At 34.8% G+C, this 17,369-nt stretch overlaps 1 protein-coding gene across 1 annotated transcript in view; it reads right to left on the bottom strand.

Annotated features, from left to right (window-relative positions):
- The window catches only part of LOC111049114 (frizzled-5), a 168,416-nt gene extending 152,501 nt beyond the window's left edge, over positions 1–15,915 (bottom strand). The window contains exon 1 of the mRNA XM_022335119.2: positions 15,750–15,915. The gene's annotated coding sequence lies outside the window, so the exon portion shown is untranslated. The remainder of the gene's footprint in view (positions 1–15,749) is intronic.
- Between the last annotated feature and the right edge of the window lie 1,454 nt (positions 15,916–17,369).

The following is a 17,369-nucleotide window of genomic DNA, read 5'->3' on the forward strand; positions in this document are numbered from 1 at the left end:
CACCTGTTCAAACAAGGACGCACATGTCAACTCCACATAACCGCTATAGGAAGAGTCACGAAGATGGTATAGAAATAGAGGAAACATCATACTTTCAAGTAAAACACGATGTACGAAAATTATTTTTCTACAACTGCGCGTAAAGAAAGAATTTACATACTCAATTCTCCTCGTAAAACAGCTTATTTCTGAGGAGAATCTACTTTTTCACTCGCTAACCATCCGCGCATGCGCAGTAGATTTTCCTTACGCTCGCTAATCATTCGCGCATGCGCAGAAGAGTTTCTTGACGCTCGCTAATCAGCTGATGATAAGCAGCTTGCCAAAAGACAAACCACTATCGGTCAGATCTTAACCTAAAAATTCGGTAATTTTCCGATTCTGCAGCCATGATGGATATCAGTGTAGACGAATTATTTATTATTAACTCCGCCAGATATAAGTGATTTAACAGGTTTGTGCAGTTGTAGAAAAAACTTTGTATGTAAAAAAAGTAAATTCGTATGGCTTTTGTTGGTGGGGAGTCCCTTGCGGGAAGACCACGGATCACTCCATTTGTATGTAATTCGCGCGTAATGCTTCTTTATCGCTCTTGCAAAATTATCACGCTCCGCTTCGCGTCGCGTGATAATTGTTTTGCGCGAGCGATAAAGTCGCGCATTACGCTCTTAATACATAAATAGCTATTCCTTATTGCCTTATTTTGTCTCTCCTCATTTTGTAACTTTGGTGAACCTTTTATCACAATACTTCAAATTTTACAATCCTGTTGATTGAAAAATGAAAAATATAAAGAGTTTAAGAGAACTGTGTTGTACTCTTGTACTTATTATTACTTGTATTATACTTGTTATACTTGTATTATACTTGTACTCTTGTACTTGTACTTACATTGTATGGGGCAATTGCAGTAGGTCCATTGAGATTTATAGACTGTTAAATTTATCCTGCAGCAAGAATGCATTTATACAGTGGCTGATTTTTATGAAATTAATTTTCGTTTGTATGAATTGTGAAAATGGTTTTGTAAATTACTTTGTATTGTAGAATCGTATTGTTTTTGTGCTTTGATTTTTTTGTATAATATTATATGTACATATAATATATATTATACATAGTACATAGTACACATACATAGTACATATTATACATACATATAATATTATACAAAAAAAAAAAAATCAATGCACAAATATATATATATATATATATATATATATATATATATATATATATATATATATATATATATATATATGTGTGTGTCAACGCGTAATTATTGTAGGGTTGAAGCCATTTTAGGCAATCCGTCTAAAATGTTCAATCATAAAATGTGAGAACAATATGAAGGAGAGAAGGAAGAAGACCAATTGCTTCCGAAGTAGAGTTGTTTCTTGCAAGAAAAACAGCCGGTGGGTCAACTTAATAAGTCTACTGTTGACACAAAAGCCCTATGTGACAAATGCAATTTCTTGCTTTCTTCTAGTTGCAGCTTTTAATTAATCTGCTCCAAAGTCTGGCTCGAACAAGAAGGATGAAAAGAAAAAGTGAGAGAAGAAAAATATAAAGAAGTAGTTAGAAGAGAGGTAGTGTAGTAAGTAGTAGAAGACAGTACCGGTACGGAGCTTTCAATAATAATTGAACTCAACTTGAATTCCAGTTGCATGAGACTCTCATATTCCAGACTCGTTCAAGTTCGTTATACTTCATTTCGTATTCCCGAACTTTCTTTGATGATTTAGTATCAAGGGAAAGGATTAGCTATTAACGTCATGAGATGACAATCAAATGAAATTAAACATTTTATCATGTATGCTCTACCCACAAACATGTGTTGTATGTTCAACGACATCCATAATTATATTCCAAAAATCAACGTAGGTTGCCAACACTTCAACAGCAATTCATTATTGCTAATGAATGTTGGAGAGTTGAAATAATTTATCGATCTAGATGTCAGCAACTTCCACACACTGTTTAGGCGAAGAGTATAGATGTAGTGTTAGTGTGTACTCTATACTTCCAATACTCTGACACCAGGTGAGAGTTGTGGAGGCAATTAATTAGAGGAGCTGTGAAAGAGGGCGTTCAAACATTTCCCATTGGCTTCAACAAGTTTTGCAGTAAATCTCAGGCAATGAGTGTTCGGTTGAGTTGAACGAGCTAAGTGTTGATGTCGACTTGAAAATGCCAATAAATACAAATAAGTATCGGAGGTCTTCCCACACACGAGAATATATTATGCTTATACGTTGAGAAGCATGTACGTAAGTAGCTTCAGTAAATATAGTACGGTACAGTAGTGGATCAGAGGACTTTCTACACTAGCAATCTAGTGTAGTGTACACTATCTTTTATATTCAGAATATAATATATTTATATTATCCTATCATATTAAGCAAGCAATTTCTGTATATATTTATATGGTTATTTATGTCCAACGGATCTTGAAAACGGCTTTAACGATTTTTACGAAATTTGAAACATAGTAGGTTTATGATATAAAAATTCGATTGCACTAGGTCTCAACCCTGGGAAAACTCGCTAAAGGACATGGAAAGGATAATAATTATTCATCCTTGGATAAACAGATGATAATTTCATTATCTGTCGATAACAGAAGATGCGTGTGCCTGTGTGGAAGAGAGACAGAACTATCTATGTTCAGCTGTGTAATCAATCAGCTTATCTTACGAGAAAAATATTATGTGGAAATTTTAATCGACTTGATCAAAATAATCTGATTTGTTGACATGACATGGTATATCATTCTAGATTAGAGTATATCATAATTTTCAAAGTTAAGCATTATTTTACAGTTTTAAGTGATTAGTGAGTTATTTTGTTATTCAATTTGGTTTGCCAACAATCTAAATTAGAACTTTTCTGTTTTAAAATGTTTGGACTGAAAATTGGACCTGAAAGTGTATGGAACATAACCTACTTTTTGGACTATTTCATAGTGTATAAATCAATATTCGGGGAGGAAACAGTTTTTGGCTGTGCCTGTTAGTCCTTCCCCGACCATTTTAAAGAATTGTGTTCTGTTTATTAACCAAACGTAGTGAGGTCTATGTTTTAACTCGGATTTGCTTTTGTCTGTCTGTATGTAACTCGATTATGGCCAAACGCGTTGATAAAATTCGATAAGATTTGGCAGGAATATTCCTTTTTCAACTGCGCATCAATATATAAAAAAGGTTTTTTGAAATTTTCCATTTTAAGGATAATATGAAAAGAAAAGGAATTCCTCCATACTCTGATATCAATATACATAATTATCAACTAGTCTACTTTGAAGATAGGAAAAATCAGACTATAGAATTATTCACAAGCAATCAGCTGACAAGTGGATTTCTATAAGGTAGGGTTTCAATATTTTTTATGATGCGTGCCCATCAGTATCAATATTCTCACATTTGAAAAACAAATTTAAAAGGTGATTGAAAATAAAATAAAAAATGAATAAATGAACTAACTAATGCTGAAAAATTATTATATTCTTAATTGAAAAAATTGATTTTAAAATAGTTGAGAAATTTTTTTATCAGATGGAAAGATTATCACGGAACTGGATAAATTATCATAATGGGATACAAATTCAAACGTGAACTTAGTTCACGCTTTATAGGGGATATAGGGGTTACTTCATAAGTGAGTTTTTGATCTTGGAAAAAACAAATAACAGTTTTTAAGATTAAATTATGATTCAACTGTAAATTGTGATCCAACTAGAACAGGTGACATCAGATACTTGTGGATGAGAAAACTGCGTGAGGTCTACTGTTCACTGAACTACTAATCAATAAATAAATAACGAGCGAAACCCGGTGCCCCGATATCAAAATATTATATCACAGTGGAACCTCAATATAGTACACCCATTATAGTAAATTTTTTCAGTCTCTTGGAACAGTACTTGATAAAGTACACCCTGATTTTTCACGGACCTCGTAATATTACATTTTTCTGAGCGGTCCTTTGCTCCCTTGAGATTTAATATAACAAGATTGCACTGTAAATTGATCATCAGTGAATATACAGTTGTAGCAGAGAGCGTTTCAAACATGCATTAATATGAAATCCTGGAATGTAGCATAATATACATAGCTCCAGTATTCAGTATCATATAATATGGCACACTAACCAAAATATTGTCTGTAGGAAGAGCAGAGAAAACAATCACAAAAAAGTGCAAGGGAAGGAGCTGAGGAGAATAATAAAAGAGGGGATCATAATCAATTTAAAAAATTAGTCAGAGGGTTAGAAGACTGAATAAAGAAAATGAAACTGCGAAATGATGGAGAATACACAGTTTCAGTGAATAATAAGGCGACTTTCCATATTATAAGAATAAGTAGGCTGTGATATGTTAAGAAGAGCATATAGCAACATTGCATATAGTATCAAAGGATTGCCCACACATTTAACACAATCATGTATATTGTGAGAAATAAGTGTTATATATAGAAGTAAATTTATGTACTTCACAGCCCCACACAAGTGTGAGTGTATTCTCTGGTGGGATGGCGTTTTACGCCTAAATCAAGCGAAAATGATACGATCGCAAGCTTTTATTTCATTTCATTTGAATCGTGCTCGTTGAGTTCTACCAACTGTTCAGCTGAAAAAGAGCAATAACGTTGATAGAGTGGGTCTCGTTGGACTGTCAGCGTCCCTCAAGGATAACATCAATGATTCCCATCCAAGCAATGCTGTCAGTTTGAAGAGAGTTCCACTATAGAGTGGGTCTCGTTCTAAGGTGTGTTTGCATATTTGGCGTCTCGCTTTATTGGTTTTGTTGCACTTCATACTTCATTGTTCGAATTTATCCTTCTGAATTGTGTGGATTGTACTCAGATGCTTAGTTATTGTTAACCTATGCTTCCAGTGGAATTAGAAAGTCGGTACTTCAGCTTGAACTTTGAGATCAGCTTGTGAATTCCGTTTGCTGCCAATGGAATAGAACTTCTATTTGGAGCAGTTATTTGAGTGGAGAAATATTCTTCTGATGATGATGTTCACAGCCTTATCATAAGTGATATAGAACCAAGTATAGTGTAAGTATAATCTAGCCTTGAAATAGTGTTTCTCAGATACATATTGAATATTGAAATTGAACTTGAAATTTATTCTTCCAAAAAATACATTTATTTCAATATATAACTGAAAATAATGGAAAATAATGTTTTGAACAACCCTTGAGTTTATACAGTATGAGGTCGTTCATGTTCCATATGCATTATTTAATCTCTTGATCAGTATGGGTACAATGTCAATCAAAATATATTTCTATTGAACAAAAATAAAACAGCAGCATAATGCCTTAGAAATAGAAATAGGGTAAGCGCCATTAAGATTAGTCATAATAATTATTTTTATTGACACTATTGTAACATTAAATTGATTGAACTGTGATATCCATCATTTGTAATAAATGATTGGTGACCTGTTTGTAAGGTAATAAAAGGGGGCGATCCACCAGTTCCCAGACGGGAACACTGTAATATTGTTGTTGCGCAGCATTTGATGGTAGAGCAAAAGCAGTTGGTTTTTTTTTATTATCTACTAGATGATTTTTTGAATTTGAAAGAAAAACATTTTTTTTAGGAGTCAGATTTATTTTATTAAAATGAAGAAATTAATGTGAGATTTAGATGTGAATTTTAAAATATTTTGGTTTTATAAAATTAGTTATGCTACAACTATTCTAATACAGAACAATTAAGGAGGGTTATGAAATTTTGAGCATTTAATCAATTTAAAAAAAATTAAAATTAACTTGTGCTAATGATTTTTCAAAACGTTAGACAGAATTGTGTTGGACAGATTATTGTGTTTTTTTTTATTTAAACAAGTTATTTGACAGTTCAAAAAACATTATTCATTTATAATTAATTTGGAATTTCTAAAAATCAAAACAATATTGAAAAATAAATTGAATGTGGAACGATACCGTTATACAGTTGATGTCCATCCTAACTTGCCATGGTCTGAATGGAGAACCAGGGGATGTCCATCCACGGGTCAGCTCGGTCTGTCTCGGGAGGAAGGCGATGAAAAAGTGTGTGAAAATATTCAGAAGAGAAGTGGAAAGCTTTTTCCACTAGCTGGCTGGAGGGGAGACTAGAATGCTAGCCCCACTTCTACCTCTCCTCAGCGTTTTTAGTCTGTCAGCCAAAACTGTCTGATCAGCTTTTAGTTTTTAAAGTTGGAAAAAATTATTTCTCTCTTAAAGAAGGAACTGATGTTTGGGGGTATGTCAAACCTTGTGGTTCATGACACTATTATAACTCTTAATTTCTTACACAAATTTCAACAATAACTGCATATTCTCAAACCGATAGGTGAAGCAACAGTTACTCCAACAACAAGATTATACTTTTCACAGCTGCTGAAAAATTTCTTATTACCAACAAGTATATAAATTATTAGGTACAAGCTAAGGATTTGAGAACTGATGAACAATATCGGATTATTCATCATGAAATAGTATTGATGAACAGCTCTTATATTGTCATATCCAGATTGCTCTCAGATAGAATCCTTCTCATATCTTCCACCAGAGTTGATGGAGTTCATGCAGGAAAACAAAAAGGTTTTTTGCCATTCACGAAGTGGATTTTAAAATGGCATCTAGATGGACGGACTTTTCTTTGTCAACTGACTTTATAATGGAAACGACTGCTGCATGAAGGTCAGCTAATTCACGCTCTCCAGGTTCTCCGTCATTACAAAAGAAAAGTCTTGTTCATTTTTCATGCTCTTTCACAAAAACATTCATCGATTTCCCTTCTAAAACTTCCTTTTTTCTTTCGAGAGAGCATCACTGTATCCCTACTGCTACTTTCTTCCATTCAACTCCATATGTTACCTATTATAATCACTTTCTTTTTTTCTCTTCAGCACTCTTCGTTTTCCTTTTCTTTTTATAAATTCTCCAATTCCTTCCAAGTCTTCACTTACTGAATTTTCTATTCACACCTTCTTCACTTCTTCTGTCCCTCACTTTTTTCACTCTTTAGCTTCTCCCACCTTTTCTCAATATTCTTTTTATTCCCGTCGCCAACCTTTATCTTGATTTTTTCCAACTATTCCCATTTATCTGCTTCGCTCTAGTTTTCCAGTTTATTCATCTCTCCATCTCCCTTCTTGCTCACGATAAAGAATCACAGCAACCCTCCGTTATTATCTACCATTATTAGTTTCTCACTCATTCTCGTTTTTCTCTTTACTCAATCTCACAATTCTTCCATTTTTATTCTTCTCTCTCCAATCCTACTCCTCCATTTATCCTAATTTTCTTCAGACTCTCTCATTTTATTCTCTTTTCTCCTCCTCCTTCTATTTTCATCCTCTTCTCCTTCTCTTCTTCATCTCTCACATTAATTTTTCCCAGTATCACATCTCTCCACTTTTCCCTCGTATTCCTCCTCCAACACTAACTTTCCACAACACCTCGTATCTGGTTGTAACTCGTTCGCCCAGAGGACAAAAAACTTTGTCCCAGATACTAAACGATTTTCCACCGTTCAGCGACAACAGAAAAAAGGAAAATCCGACAGAATCTTCGATAGAATGATACTTTTTCGCCTCGTAAAACACTCTTCCTATCGCTTCTTCGAAACAATACTACTTTCCACTGATTTTCCTTCGAAATTCGGTCAGCTTGAGAGCATTGTGCACTTTCGAGAACAATGTTAGCTTTTCATTCACTTCATTTGATTCATTTTTTAGCTGTGAATTTTCAGTGAAGTTAATCTTCTAGAATCTAGAAGATTCAGCATCTTTTCTGACATTCTTTTTCCAGTAAATAGTATGTGAATTACTTCAGTAATTTGGAATTGAAAGTGTAAATATTGTAGACACTTGACAGAACATGAACAGACTTATAGAATTTCATTCAATAATCATCACCCTCTTTTATTGAAAATTTGTGACCTTCACAATCATCTTTCTTCACTTCCAAAATCTAGCATTCAAATTATAACCTTTTTCAGGAATAATTGATGTAACCTGGAATAGTTCTACTTAAGGAATTTTCTCAGGAATATAACAATATAATATGGGTGTGAAATCGCTTCTGACTGGTTTGGAGAACAAATACAGAAACCTAAAATATGTAGAAAAAACTCAAGGAATGAAGGCTTAACTAACCAAACCTAAGACACCTCCTCACGTATCTTAATTATTATGGAAATCAATCATTTTATCACCCACATACAAGTCTGGATGACAACAACAAGGACATCATCCTCTACAAGAAAGTTGTAAAATTAAAGGAGAGAGTAGAATTTGAATTGTGAACCAAACAGAAACAGAAGTGAAGAGAAAAATTGCAAGTGTGTGCAAAAATGTTCTGGCTGAGAAAGAAGACTGAAAGGAATGGTAAAAAGAAGAAGATGATATAAAAGCAAAGGTGCAGAGCTGTTTCATTAATCTCTTGGCTCTATCGTTTCCTCCATTTTCTCGGTCGGAGCTCTTTCAAAAGATCTCTTTTCTATCTTCGCCCCCAACAAGAGATGTGAATTAGACCTCGCTGAAGGTTAAGGAAGAAAGAAGGAAGCTGCATTTGAGAAGAAAGAAAGCGAAGAGAATGAAATAGCGTGAGAGAGGAGACAGAAAGGAAAGAAAAGAAACGCTGGAAAAGAGTGTGTATGTGAGTGAAGTCTCTTAGGCAGACAGAGGAAGTCATTAGTGGTTCCAGCCTCATTTCAGCCCGGAAAAACGAAACGGTCGGCTAGGAAAAGTGATTTTCCGATTTGAAAGATGTCTGTCGCGGTCGGGATGTCACAGCAATTAGACAGAAGTAAGGCAACTCATGACCATGTGAAAGCTCTTTCACCCTACATTACCAAAAACCAACACATTTCTTTGAGGTCTACAAAAGGACACATTTTTAGACCCTCATGAATTTTTGGATCAACATACTAGAAATTAACATAAAAAAATTCCGTTGTATTGAAAGATAAAGATTTGCATTAATTAAAAATTTAGGGTTTGAAGACTTTGTTGAAGTAATAATCAAGAAGCCATTAGTTGACCGAGCGGAGTGAGGTCTAAGATTCAAGTCGAGGGTTTGGCATTTCTCTTAAAGTTTAAATGTTTATATGTTGCACATTTACGGCGAAACGCGGTAATAAAAATTCATGAAATTTGACAGGTATGTTCCTTTTTAAATTGCACGTCGACGTATATACAAGGTTTTTGGAAATGTTGCATTTCAAGGATAATATAAAAGGAAAAAGGATCCTCCTTCATACGCCAATATTACCGTAAAAATCAGACTATAGAACTATTCATCATAAGTCAGCTGTCTAGTGGACTATATAATACTACCCGTTCAAAAACATCGAACATCTTGAAAATGATTGTATCTTTCCATCAACGTTGTAGACAGTTGCATCCAGACCTGATAACAGCGCTCACACTCACATTCCGGGAGGACACGTCACAGTACGATAGGATAGAAAGCTCTATGTTTATTTAGGATTTTTTCTAGACATTTTAAATTGATAAAATATTTATTGATTTTTGAGAAAACATAACAACAGGTCAATGTAACTTACTGAGCGCGAGGTCTACTGTTCACAGAACTACTAGTTCAATGGACAAAGCTTATCGTGTTATTTGTTATACATTTTCTAAATTATACAGTCTAATTAAAGGTGAGGATTACAACAATTAATTTCACTCATTCTCGTCTGAAATAGCTTCTTATAGAAATGAATGATGCAGGGACTATCATTACAGGGACTAACAGATAACGTAAATTTAGACTGTAGCTTATATGAAGTGTCAGTTTCAAATCTATGTGCCAGTTGCACAAAAGCCTCTTTCGTGCAACCGGGCCTATTAGTGATGAGTAATATATTCACAATTATACACATTCAAAATTTGATATTGAATTTGTTATTTAAAGGCTGTTTATCTTATTAACACATCTATAACTGGACTATTTGTATACCTGAATATTTTGTGGGGTATCTCTGGGAAACTACTTCTTCTTGAAAATCTCTGAAAAGACTTGTTATGAAGCGAATAATATTTCAGTTGCAGGACTGAATCATCGTTCCTCTGAATTCAACTATGAATTTCTTTATCAAAGAATAAATCACTTTCTTTGAAGTTGAAAATATGCCGGAACTACAATGAGTTTCATGATGACTCTGATCAAATATCAATTTTCCAATCCCAAGTTCTTATCCAAAAGCGTAATTTCAACTACAACCTGTTGACCTATTGATAGCTACAACTACAGGCACTATATAACTATTGTTATATTGTTACTGTAACCGAACTAGGGGTTGGGGTGGTGCGGCAGAAAAACAAAGATGTCCGACAAATGCTTTTATTCTACGCCCTTCTCCTTCGGGGCACAAGGGTGGCCTTACCAAATTCTCTTATCAACTAACCGCAAGAATAAAACTATCTCAACAGAATATAATGACTACTGGTTCTGAAACTCCAAAATTTATACTACCAATCTTGATGAAGATCAGAAATCTATAATGAGCACAATATTTTCATTCACAAGATTTGGTTGATTAAAATAAGAGAACAATTCTATCAGTGGTCAATCCTTGTCCCAGAATCTACAAGACTATTCTACTAACTTCAATAAATTTCAAAAAAATCTATAACTAACACCGTATTTTCATTCAATAATAGTTGGTTACTTGGATTAAAGAACAGAACTATAAGCTGTCAATCATTGTCCCAGAATCGACAAAATTATTCTACTAGCTTCAGGGACTATCAAAAAAGGAAATAAACTAAAATTACACAATAAGAGATTCAAATTTATAAATTCTCCAATAAGGATTCAAATGAAGTTAGAAATTAAATTAACCCAACTCAAAGACAAAAACTAAAATCGAAAATAAACTAATATTACACAGTAAAAGATTCAAATTATAAATTCTCCAATAAGGATTCAAATGGAGTTAGAAATTAAATTAACCAACTCAAAGACAAAAAAACTAAAATCGAAAATAAACTAAAATTAAAATTGTTCAATAGCCTAAACAGATAACATATGAACTCTCCAATATAGATTCAATTTAAAATCGAAATTAAATTGTCAAAAGTCAAAGAAAAAAATCTAAAATTGAATAAATTGATAAAGAATTTAAAAATCGTTCTATAATCTAATCCAGATAACAATATCCACAGGTCATTTACTCTCTTTCTCTTTCCATTAGCAGTTACCAGAATAATTATTCAAAATGCTTGTTACTTGTTAAACAAAACCAAAGGGAGCCCGCCCTAGTCTGCCTGCAGTTAAAAACAACTAATTTTGGACTGAATTCGATAATAGGAAAATGTTCGAGTTTTTCACTCACCAATCGCCATCAATAGAAATAGAACTGAAAACACCATTATGCTGTACGAATAGTCCAGTGGAACCCGTCCAGGCTGGATACGCTCGCTAACACTGTCCCTCGGCTACTGCGCCGTTTTTTAAAATTCTATTAGCAATGAGCTAATATTTCTCTAGCCTGGGAAAAGTTTTCCCACTAGAATAAAAATCATGCCACTGTCAAGAGAGAGAAAGAGAGTACTAATTCTACTTGAGTTAGACAGAGACACTGTCTTGCGCTGTTGCTAATGCCAGGCGCTAAAATGCTGAGGCAATCAGCCATTGTTAAAATCACCATCACTTTTTCATCAATAGGATTTCCACTCTATTACATTACTGTAGCTACAACCGAAATAAATTAACATTTTGCATATGAGAAAAATATCTAAGTAATGACTTATTGTGAATTGTAACTATCAATACATACAATAGGAAAACGCCTTCCATAACTCAAAAACAATGAACAACCTTCAATCTAAAACAACATCAAATCAAGTCTGATAGAAAAAAGACTGGTAATCGATTAGAAGCATAATTTGCGGCTTATCGACATGGCAGCCCGCCCTCTAACGACTTGTGTGAATCGGTCTTTTCTCATCATAATACAAATTGCGCATTGTTTTTTTGTGAATCAGTCTCCTTCCATCTTAATAATATACAAATTGTGCATTGTTTTTTGTGTAACAACCAGTTTTTCGATAGCAATTTTCAAGGCGGTAACTTTGAAGATTTATTTGAAATTGGGATGCAAATCATAGTACAACTTTGAGGGCAGGACGCTGTAGTTTGCTATACTCCACAATATTTATGCAGAACAGTAACAAATATATACATATTTTTGGTTTAGTGTTGGGCTGTGATGCTGAGGAAGGGGTCTTCAGTTAAGCAGGTATTTCTCGACAAACTTGAAGAGATTCAACTAGATAGTTGGTAAGAGAGAAAGGGAGTGTGAGAGAGAGAAAAGGAGACCAATATCTAGAGGAAGATTCAGTGAGGAATAGAGAGAGAAATATTCAGAGAAAGAAAGAGTGAGTGATTCAGTGAGCGTGTCGAAGACTACCTATCTTGTTAGAGAGCCTATTTATTGTCGACAAGTGGCTTGAGGCAAATTAATGCGGTGGGTACAGGGGGGCAGGTGAAAGGGGCCCTCGCTTGGGGGGGGGGGTTGAAAAGGGTCCTGGGGAGGATCAGCTAACTCAAAGACCGGTTCAAGTTTGTTTGTTTTCGGATGCCGCCCTATCATTATTAAAAAGGTAGGGAAAATTGCAGATAGATATATAGGTGATAGGATACGAAACAATGTATAGATGTATTGGTGGCAGAGAGAGAGAGAGAGAGAGAGAGAATGATTGAGAGAGAGAGAGAGAGTGAGTGAGAGAGAGGACGTGATCACTGCACTGTGAAGATGCCTGGAGTGCTGTCATAGCTTTCTGCATTAGTTGAAAAATTGATATTACCCACCCGATCACTACCCTGGTAGATTAGCTCAGTATTCCATGAGTTGTTGACGTATGTTTGTGATAAATGATGGAAAGTACCATACTATAATTATTAATAAGATGAAGGATCATCAACATTTTCTTACAAACTTGAAGCTTGCAATAATTTGTAAATGTTTTCAGCTTGTATAGTATGGAATTCGATTATTGGGAGATTATCATCAATTATTTATTGATTAGTCCTGCAATGAGAGTGTGTACCCTTTATGGAAGACATTGTGATTGATAAGTTGAAATATGCTGACGTACTGTGTGATGAATTTTATGAGAGATAGGCTGGGTGTACACCGGGTAGTCAAGACATGATCAGACACGTTCAGTCACAATACTTCACATAGTTGCTTATGAAGACATGTCTAATTGCAATGACTAATCAGTGTGAGTTGCGTCATAGGCAACAATATGAAGTATTGTGACTAAACGTCCTTATAATATCAATGGTCAACGGCTCTGAAGGCGGAAGGAGGATCAATTGCCAAGGGCTGAAGAGGCGGAGGAGCCTAGGAGTTGGGGTCTCCGAATGGAAGCCCAGAGTGTGTTCAAATGCTCTAAGGTGGCGCCCCACCATTGGACTACTCTACAAGACGCTGGTAACGTCTTTAGGGGAATCTCACTATCACTCACAAGTTTCAAAAAGGATATTTTTCAAGTGCCTTGAGCAATTTTAAGTAGTATAAACTTATTGCTGTTTCCTATCTTGGAACTAATACCGTTATCAACTTGTCAGTGGAAAGTCTTTTGAATGTTCTTTTGAATGTGATATCTATTGATGTCTTGAGGTTGAAATATTGGAACCAAACATCATATATTATTACAGATGACATTTCATTTTTTCAAATTATAATGTGAGAGACGAGCTATTGAAATATATATTTGATATTGAAAGTAAATATACAAGTAATTTCGATACGGAAGGTACAAATGAGATATTGGAAGGCAAGTCAATATGAAAATTTTTAAAAGTATTGAGTGAAAATACTCCATTTTGTCTCGTATATTATTTGCTACCAGTTATCCGCAATGAACGATTGATAATAAGAAGAAGTTTTCATAATAGAAGTAGTTTTCAGTGTTGAGATGTTGTTGCATGAGAAATGTTGAATTTTTATGTTTAGGTATATAAATAACAGCATTAAACATACATACAATCACGAGATTTCATGATTCTTCCATTTTGAAACTCATCCAACCATGAAAAACTATTATAAGGTTTGAAGGTACAGGACAATGGAACTGTATGATTTTATGGATTCGAGTATTCGATAACATTGTAATGGATAGTGGAATTAAATGACGTATTATAATGGCGTTTTGATTATAAAATTACAATTGTTTGGTCCTGAATCACATGTCTATTATGAGACTACGTGATGAAGAGCTTCAAACTCCTATTGCTATTACAATATGACTATTACTGCCCAAAACAAATTTCAATGAATTTAAATCCAACTACGAGATATTTAATAGTATATTCCAGATTATAACTATAGGAATGGATGTTGGATACAATATTCCAACGTAGAGCGCAATGCGTAAACTCGTTGATCTGCCATTAAAATATTTCATGACAGACTCATGAGAATTAAATCTGTACTTTAGTGCTTTGGACTCCCCGTTTATGGGATTGTTATTATTGTGATGCAATTTCAATACTCTACAATGTACAATGTACATATTTCAAATTTACTCTAGTTTTTACAGCCTGATATATTTATCGGTCCTGAGCTATAACACTGTGATCTTTATAAGTCATGCAAATAATCATATTCATTACTAAATTATTGAATTCAAATATTTATGTTAATTGGAACACACCGCAAATAAAAAGGAATTCAGGGTGATTATGAATGATGAAATATTCTAATATAGTACAGGCTGACAATAGGGTTCGATACTAATAAGTACAGAATGAATTGATATTGACAATGAAAGTTCCTGCAAATGCTGAGCCCCAAGTTCAAAAGTTTAATGAGAAGATTTAAAAAAAAAATTAATAGCATCAATATGTAATTATATAGTTAGGCTATATTTGTAGGCTGTCAACACAATAATAAGAGGTTCTCGTGCAACAAAATTCGGCCATTTAATGCTACTCATATTCGTGAACTTTTGTTTTCATCCAAAAACAAGACATCTCAGGATAATAAAATAGCTGGGTGGGTTCATATTGCAGATATCAAGCATCGCCGGCGAAGTTCCCATTGTAGTGAAGGTAAGGTAACCAAGCCTCATTCATTTCATGTTAAATACACAGTACACATAATCTGATCAAGGTTTGAAAATATATAGAAAAAAGATTTTCTACATGATTCAAAGATTTTCTTCTCCTACAAAAAATGTTATTTCTTTCGGACAAAACAGAACATATAGTAGAATAAAACAACTTTAGATGTATTTTCCACTGAAACATACTCTTTTCCTACAAAACTTTTATTTTTGTTCAATGAAACTTTAGTTTCTACGTCATTGGCATCATTTCAGTTTTAGATGTATAAAATAATAAAACTATTTTTAGCTACAAAATACAAATATCTTAAATTTAAATAAATTCTACTCTCATTGAAGAGTGTGAATGTTATAATAAATAGTTCAAGAAGTGACACAAGCACATAACCTACGTGTAGATTGTTGTAGAAACAGGAAAGAGTTTTGTTTTGGACCCTCTTTTTAAAAGTTCTTATATTGTGCAAAATGGAGAGAATAATACTGTTCTATCTTATTATGGAGAAACTTTGCAATATCTCTGATTGGTGTAAGATTATCAGATTTGGTTGGTAGTGTTCAATGGTAAGCATTTTGTGTTATGGCACAATAGGTTATGTCAGCACATGCGGTCTAGCGAGACGGTATCCAGATGACAGGTGTCTTGCCGGTAACGGTTTGTTTACCTTTTCTGCGATGGGCTCCCAGGGCGGCACAAACCGGGGGCGTCACCCAACCGCAATCCTCTCTCCGTCTCGGCTCACCACAGTAGAGATTCTAACCACAAAATTTCACAATTGACGAATTCACGAATGTGATGATTTCAGAAGCACGACGCGAGTACATCTCGAAGCGAGCCGGAATCCACGCCGCGTTTATAGCGTCGACAACCTCGGACTGCTGAGATCGATATTCTGGCGTCTGCGTCACGATGTGAGTCCTCAGTTTCCCCCCGTTGCACCTCGGCTACACCCCGGCTTCACAGTCTTGGGTTGTCGACCCTCTCTCACTCTCTCTTACTCATCCTCACAGTTTTCCACTCACTCTCTCCCACTCTCTCTCTGTTTATATACTCTTCCTTACTTTCATTTTCTCTGTATATGTATACTCGTTCTCTTTCACGTTTTCTCTCATTTGCTAGGTGGCCCGTAATTTTAGCGACAAACACTCGAACTCTTCAAAACTCCACGTCACTTCTTCTTCTTCTTCTTCTGTTTCTCTTTTCATTCGTTGTCTTCCTTTGATGGACCGCGGATGGACTTTGCTTTCGAAGTCAAAAATGAAAACCCAAAAAGCCTCGTTTAACCTCTTTTCCCCTTCATCAGCCTTATTATTGTAGACTATCCATGGACCCTCCTTTTCAATCCTTTTTCTTATCTATCAAGCTTTCCTCCGGTGTTTTACAATTTTTCTTTCCCATAATTTCTCCTGTCTCTCCCCTTACTTATCTTTTGTTATCATTCCTCTCTTTTCACGTTCTTCCCTTATCTTTTCCATTATTTTTCCATCGCCAAACTTTTCTTTTCCACTTCCTGGTTCCTTCTTATCTTTTCATCGCCAAACCTTTTCTTTTCCACTTCCTGGTTCCTTCTTCCTCCCCTTCCTGTTTCTTCTCTTATCTCCTTGTTTTTTTCTCTTTCTTCTTCTTTTCGTCTCATGTTCTCGGTTTCTTCTCTTCCACATCATGCACTTTCACTTTTCTTCCACCATTATACTTTGCTGTATTTTCTCCTTCATTGTCCATTCCAATTCTTTTAATTACTGTCAAGTCCCATATTGGATACGTTCCCTGATACTAAAATTTGGGACTTCACCTTTCAATACACCTTAGCGATTCTGATTTTCCTCTCCTCTCCCTTTTTTACCTATCTTCTTTGTCCCGTTCGTGGTCATGTTCTCCATGCCTTCCTTCGTTTTCTTTCATTCCCTCTTTGATTTTATTTTTTCCCTCTTCCCTTCTCCTTCTTCCCGATCATGTCTTTTCCTTTTCCGCTACCATATTCACTTTCCAGTTTCTTAAGTCTCTATATTCTTAACCCCCATCTTTTCTATCACTCCCTTCTTCTATCCTTTGATAGAGAGGTTCTGTCTCTGTTTATCGAGCTCATAATCTTTGACAGCGCGCAGTCATACTGATTGTTATCTCACCGACATCATTTTCATTAATCTGGCTCTTCAACAGCCGGCTCTTCCACTTGACAAGAATGCACTGCTCTTCATCAGAAGGGGATTTATCTCAAAAAGTGGTTTCAGTTTTCCATTTACGTATTGTGTAGTGGTGTAAAAGGGAACATTTATTTATACTG

This window comes from Nilaparvata lugens, chromosome 5 (assembly GCF_014356525.2).
Source record: "Nilaparvata lugens isolate BPH chromosome 5, ASM1435652v1, whole genome shotgun sequence".
In the NCBI taxonomy this organism is placed as follows: Eukaryota; Metazoa; Arthropoda; class Insecta; order Hemiptera; family Delphacidae; genus Nilaparvata; species Nilaparvata lugens.